Source organism: Meleagris gallopavo, chromosome 2 (assembly GCF_000146605.3).
Source record: "Meleagris gallopavo isolate NT-WF06-2002-E0010 breed Aviagen turkey brand Nicholas breeding stock chromosome 2, Turkey_5.1, whole genome shotgun sequence".
NCBI classification, from domain to species: domain Eukaryota; kingdom Metazoa; phylum Chordata; class Aves; order Galliformes; family Phasianidae; genus Meleagris; species Meleagris gallopavo.
Window position 1 is genome coordinate 61,720,759 of NC_015012.2, and position 7,437 is coordinate 61,728,195.

The following is a 7,437-nucleotide window of genomic DNA, read 5'->3' on the forward strand; positions in this document are numbered from 1 at the left end:
CGCCCCTCCCTCCTGACGGCAGCTCCCGGGGAGGGTCGGGGCTGGAGGCACCGGGGAGCGGGTCTGCAGGGACTTAATGATTAACTGCCGGATGCGTGCAGGAGGAGCGCCTCGGCGTTCTCCTCTCCTTACTTCAGACGTGATGCTATACACAGCTTTGTTCGTATCACCATGCCCGTATACGACTTCTGTTCTCAGCATAACTCACAGAGACTGTTCAGCTTCTGTTCTGAGGCTACAATAAAATCTCATCCCGTTCTCTGATTTCACTGAGCTAAGTACTTCAGAGCCTGACCCATGAGGATCTGTATTTCTACAATATGATAAAACCTCCTAGCTACCAACTTACAATGAATCTCTCATAAGTAAAATCCTATATGCCACTGTCTTCCTGGTAACATGGAAACATGCCCCTGTACTCGGCACTGGTGAGGCCTCACTTTGAGTACTGTGTTCAGTTTTGGGCACCTCAGTACAGAAAGGACATGGAGGTGCTGGAGCAGGTCCAAAGAAGGGCAAAAGGCTTGTGAAGGGCTTGGAGAATATGCCATATGAGGAGAGATTGAAGGAACTGGGGCTGTTCAGTCTGGGGAAAAGGAGGCTGAGCGGAGACCTTATTGCTCTCTTCCAATATCTGAAAGGAGCTTGCAGCGAGAGCTAGGTTGGTCTCTTCTCACTGGTGACAGGTGACAGGATGAGGGGAAATGGCCCCCAGTTGTGCCAGGGTAAGTTTAGGCTGGGTATTAGGAAACACTTCCTAGGGTTGTTAAGCACTGGAATAGGCTCCCCAGGGAGGTGGTTGAATCACCATCCCTGGATGTGTTCAAAATCTGTTTGGATATGTTGCTCAGGACATGATTTAGCAGAGTTTGGGTAGTATAATTAGGTTATGGTTGGACTCGATGATCTTTAAGGTCTTTTCAAACCTGAGTGATTCCATGATTCTATGGAACTAAATGTGGTATCCATTGTGTAAGAACAGGATTCTCCTTCACTATTACTTCAGAATATCTTCCATGACACAAATTCTAGCCATCATTTAGACGTGGACCAGCTAGTTTCCACCCCAGGGCAACAACCATTTGTAGTCACCTCTCACTGCATCTGAGGGTCAAGAGCTGCTTTATCATAGAACAGCTTGGGTTGGAAGGGACTTTAGAGCCCACACAATTCCAATCCCCTGTCATGAGCAGGGCTTCTGCCCACTAGATCAGGCTGCCCAGAACCCCATCCAACCTGGCCTTGAACACCTCCAGGGATGAGGCATCCACAGCTTCTCCCTTTACACTGCCAATGGACTACTCCAACCCTGGGACCACTCAGGGCGGCATCTCTGCAACTCTCATTCAGACATCCCTTCAATTACTGAAAGGCTGTGATGAGATCTCCCCGGAGCCTTCTTTTCTCCAAGCCGAGCAAGCTCAGCTTCCTCAAGCTATTTTCACAGGAGAGGTGCTCCAGCCCTCTGATCTTCTTCATGGCTCTCTTCTGGACCCACTCCAACAGCTCCGTATCTTTCCTGTACTGGGGGCCCCACACCTGGACATGCCACTCCAGATAGGCCTTCACGGAAGCAGAGTAGAGAGGGACAATCACCTCCCTCACCCTTCTGGCCACCCATTTACCTGAAACTGATATTGATTTAAGAACTATTTTGGTAAATATAAGTTCTCCTTGGATTTAATAACTCTCTCTGGCTCATAAAAACACTCCTCTCTCTACTTGCTCCTCCAAATCCAGTGAATGACTACTATACAGCATTACCAGCTTTGCCTGAAACTGAGCATATGTTTGCAGCAGTAAAGAAAGAAAAATGGATTGGCCAGTGCTCCTAAGCAAACATATGTTTAAAGATTGCATGAGAAAGATGCATCATTCACTGCCAATATGTGAACAAACATATCTATTTTATAGTAAACTGAAATGAGGAAGTTTTTTTTTGTGAGTAACAATAAATTACATGTAAATCATTCTTATATGACAAGGAATAGATGGTGTTCCTTAATAAAATCTAATTGTTTTTAAAATATTCTATGTGAAACCATTGATAATGAAAATAACTTGTAGGAGAGGAAGATTTGTCCAAGCAAGGACAGGTAAATTCTAGTGTTCAAGCTGTTCACTCTTGCAGCCATAAAACAACCAAATCCCTCTCCTTTATGGAAAAGATTTTACTCCATGTTGTCTACTGTATGAGACGCTGACAGTTGGTGCTGTGTCTGTTTGCAAAGTCACAGGGACTGCACGGATCAGCAGTAATGGAAGATTTCTTATCTCCATGGAAGATTTATTCCCCCTAAAGGTTACCTTCTCAGCAGACATCGTGTTGTGATTTGTAGTCAGGGAGTTCTTAGGGTACTTTTAAATTTGATGTCTCTGATGCCTGTGTGGTATGTTCTTGGTATTTTAGTGACATCATGGAACTCCTGACATGGCTTGCCAAAACCAGTCAAAAAGCCCAGGCAGTTGTCACCTTTTATTTTATTTTATTTATTTCAGCTCTCTACTTTTTATCATATCATTCCTGCTTCCATTCAGTTCCTATCACTCTCTTTGTTCCTTCAATTTTCAGTTCCAACAGTGTGTTAAGCTGGAGGCTCCTCACTTGAAATCTGCCTTCAGTGACAGTTTTGCTATCAATTATGTTTATTTGCCTAACTGCCCCAGAGTCTTTGCCTCACTAAATCATTCTGAGGCACTTATTGCCTCAGATAAGCAAAATATTAGAAGTCCATCTTCTATTTCATGGACCTTGAATGTGAGAAGATGTCACACCTGCTTATTGAAGGCATTCATTTAAGGGAACTGAAAAGGTCTTCGGCAAAATAACTAGCACAATGTATACATACTACTGTTTTTACTTGAAGGAGTTAATTCCTAGTTTTCTGCTGTTTGATGTAATCTCAGAAACATTCATCCTGATGGAAAGGTCATATTACATATAAACAAAACATACTGATTTCATTATCACTAGCATTCTTATCCTGGTGCTCTATGCCAAGGCTGGAAATGTGCTCTAAGGCCTCTTAGCAAACTTCTCTCAACTGCAAAACCAACATATTCACAATGGTTTGCATGATAGAAACAAATTGTCAGAAAGTAACTCCTGCTTTAAACTGTTGCCCATCCATAGTGTCAACATGGGTTAAAGAATAGACTCCTGGACTAACCCTCATGATGCAGGGATTGCATTTTTGTGGGGCTTTTTTTTTTTTTTCAGAGCAATGTGCACAAGCCTGAGCACAGCAGCATCTAACAATAATGCAGCAGATAGGGATAATATTCCCATATCTCTGTTGGCTACAAGTAGATCATAGAATCATAGAATGGCCTGGGTTGAAAAGGACCACAGTGATCATCTAGTTTCAACCCCCTGCTGTGTTCTATTAATGTCTCAGAAAACAAAAAAGCAGTAATTTTAAAGCATGATATTTCACATTTTGCCTAAAAAATAATAGATATGTAAGCTAGTAATGCCGTAAGAAAGAAAACCCTTTCCCAAAGGCTAAGTCAGATTTTTATCTGACATCCCATCCCATATCAGTCAGGAGGTCGGTTTATGCTGTAGAGGTAAGGATGGAGAACACTGCTTCAGCATTTCCTGACTATAGAATCAAAAAGCAGTGTGCACTGCTATACTGTAGATGAGCCCAGGGAGGCTCCAGATGCTTTGTGTTGGGCTGGAAGATAATTTTCTTTTTCTCATGATAAGCTCCACATCTGAGCTCCTGATGACTTTATTCTTTGCTTGATGTACACTAACACCTATTTCTTTCCAGGTATGCTTATGGCACAGTTAAAGCACAGTACAGTACCTACTAGCACAGTATTCCCCAAGGAAATAAAGTAATTTCTCATTAACATCAATCTTTATTCTCCTTGCCTTCCTATAGCATAAATCTAATTCTTTCCTAAACTATATTTCTGATTTCCTGTTATTCATTACATGTAACAGTTTTAATGTCATGCAGTACAAACAAGACCTATTCCCCCTTTTTTATTACTTTATTTTTTGTCCTTGACACAGCTTGATGTTTACTTCTTTTAAGAGTGTTTTGCTTTTGACAAAAACAATTTGCACAAACCTAAAAGCACCTCTAATATTCAGCTCTGTCACTGCCAATGCCTTCTGATGAAATGAATCCAAGAGGAAGTTCATTAATCACACAAGTTATTTAGAAAAACATGTATGTATTAAAGGGCTAAAGCATCGAAGCATCTTCCATAATCTTAACTTTAACTAACAATAATGATCCAAACACTCCCTTTGATAAAAATAGTGATGAGTTTACATTGTCACTCTTGCAAATTTCTTTGCCCTTGCACAATTACTGTAGCTTTTTTTTCCCAAACACTTTCCCAAGGGAAGAAGAACGTACGAGCATTCTGATGGTCTGCCTGACTGGTAGCATATATGCAACAAAATATAACCTTAGAATCATAGAATCATTAAGGTTGGAAAAGTCTGCTTAAGACCATCTAGTTCAACCATCATCCCATTCCCACCACACCCACTACGCACGTCCCTCAGTGCCACATCCACATGTTTCTTGAACATCTTCAGGGACAGTGATGCTATCACCTCCCTGGGCAACCTGTTCATCACCATTTTTTTCTGAGAAATATTTTTTTGTAATATCCAACCTGAACATCACCTGATTCTAAATAATAATAATAATAACAAATAATTAAAAAAAAATAATAGAGAGAAAGCAGTGAAGAAGGAGGAGAAAGCAGAGGAAAAGGAGAAGAGCCATCACAGCCGTAGCACTTCACCATAATATCAGTCTTCTGCTGCAGAGTTGGGTATTCACATCTTCCCTTGATGCCACACAGCACCATGGGTTCTCTGGAACTTGAAGAAAAAAGCTGATGGAGAGAGACATGAAGGATGGACATCGGGCAAAGAAGTGCCATGAATATCTGTGGGACCAGAGGCTTCTGTCCTCAGCAAGAAGAGAGGGAGTACTCTATCAGACTCCAGAACTTGACTACCCAATCCTTTTTTAAGTTGCCATTAGGGCTTATCAACACCTTCAGTTTGCATTGTATAACAAAAAAGTTTTCGCATTCGTATTTTAAATGCTGGAACACTTTTCTCGTTCTGGTGCTGGAAAGTTCCACAGATGTTGACCTGCTAACAGCCATATGAGCAGTGCCAGATCTGGGAAAACAAGATCTTGTCTCACAAATTAATTCACTGTAGCAGCTTAGGGACCCCTTGCAAGGAATAAACACTAGCTTCCAGTAGATGGTGATGTTTAATAATGTATTTCCTGCTCTGAATCCGGCTGAAACAGCTAGACATGTCTGCTTCTTTATATTTGAGTACTAATTTCCTATTCCTACAATCTCTGCATTGAAAACCACTCTCTTTTATACAGAAATGAATGCTTTTGTTTATCTCCCAAAGTCAGAATAAGTAAACTGTCATTATACACTTGTATTTCAATAATCCCTTCAGAGATGGTACATCTCCAACCTGTACAAAACCAGGGAGATACCACATTCTGTAGTGGTCGAGGCAAACTGCAGCTTCATAGTTTAATCTTACATATCTACACTGATGAAAGAGTTGCATGATTACCTCTCAAGAGTTTGTTAGACTGTTATCTCAGGTTACTTATCTTGGTTTTAACACACATTTTTCAGAGGTAACGTAGTCTTTTTTCTTTTGCCTAATGATGAAAAAATGTTTGTATTCCTACAAGTACATGCTCCTACAAGGTTGCAGACTGAACAGCCACTTCACTATCCATGTATTTGCACTGCACTTTGGTGGACAGCATCCCTGGGAAGAAAAGTAAGAAGGACAGCTGAATTTTAATCTGGACAGCTCTATAAACATCTCTGTTTTCACTGGGAATGGTCCAAGAATAGAGCTGAGAATACAGAATATATTCACCCTTGAAAAAGTGACCATGAGTTTCTGCAGATTCTACCAACAGCTCTGTTAGCAATGCTTGTTCTTGTATATCTAGCCTCTCTGCAAATAACTGCTAAATAGGTGTTAATAGAAGCAAACCACTGAAGTCGAGAGACTATTATCTTCATGTAAAGCCTAGTCCTAAAGGCTTTGCCACCAGGTGACTGCAGCTCCATAGCACTCTGCATTTAGTAGGTAGATCAGCACTTACTGACAGCAGGCTGTTTTCCCTCTCTGTGTCTCGCTGTTCTCCCTATTCTTGGTCACAAGCCCCTGCTGCTAGCTTTGTGCCAGCTTCAGCTCTTGTCAGACACTTCCATGAGGTGGTTTAATTCACTGACACTCACTGCAGAAAACAGCAGGAAAACAAAACAAAAACAAAAACAAGATCAGCTTTCTAACATTTCAATGTGTGATATCAGCCAATGAGTGTTATGAGTGGTAGGAAGAAAATGGGTAGGACAGTGCAGCTGGGAAAGAGGAGAAGGATTGATTAGGCCAGAGTGGGGAGAGGTTGTGTGAAAATGGAAGGGAAATGAGATCTCATGCCTTCTGCAGTATTAAGCTGCCTGGTCTGCTGAACTGCACATGGAGTCACACACCTGTTTGGGGCTGCAATGGTGAAGTGCATCTGGCAAAAGATGCTTTTAAGATTTATGTGCTTTTCTTTGAAAAAAATGATCTCACACAGACATTGTTCAGCATTATGCTTCTGTAACTTGTTAACTGACCTTTTTATTTTTATATTTTTATATTTATTCTAATACTAGGACTTGACTTTTCATTTTTATAGAATGTGATCAATGTTCTTTCTGCTAGGCATAATCGGAAGCCAAAAGTATTGGATATTGATAGTGGATATCTGAGTTGAGTTGGGTGTTCTCTTCCTTTAAATTTGTTTTTCATTCCACAAAATCTTTTCTTTTTTTGGGATTGGTTAGCCATAGAAAGTCTTGAGGACAGACAATGCCTTCACTTGGAAACTGGTCTTCAATCAACCCAGATGCCAAACCACTGGTTGCCATTTTGCTTATAATTTGTGTTCTGATGCAGAAGAGAGGCTCTGAGTCTGTTTCCTGGGAGGGGAGATTCATTCAGAAGCTGATATCTGAATTGTGATAATTGCAACAGGATTTTTCTAAGGTCAGAACCAACTGCTTGCAGTTATCTACCTCTGATTGTCACTTACATAATGGTGCTTGTCAGAAATGAATGTATTATAGCCCGCTATTCTTACATGGGACAGATGAAAAAAATATGCATTTTTGCATGGTATCTTTGGGCAATATTTTTAAAAGCATTTTATTATAATAGATATATTTGGTGACATACACTTTCACAGCGATTCAAAGTAATTCAGTTATCACAGAATCATAGAATCACAGAATCGTAGGGAGATCATCGAGACCAACCCCCCTGCCAAAGCAGGTTCCCTACACAGGTCGCACAAGTAGGTGTCCAGATGGATCTTGAATATCTCCAGAGAAGGAGACTCCACAACCTCCCTGGGC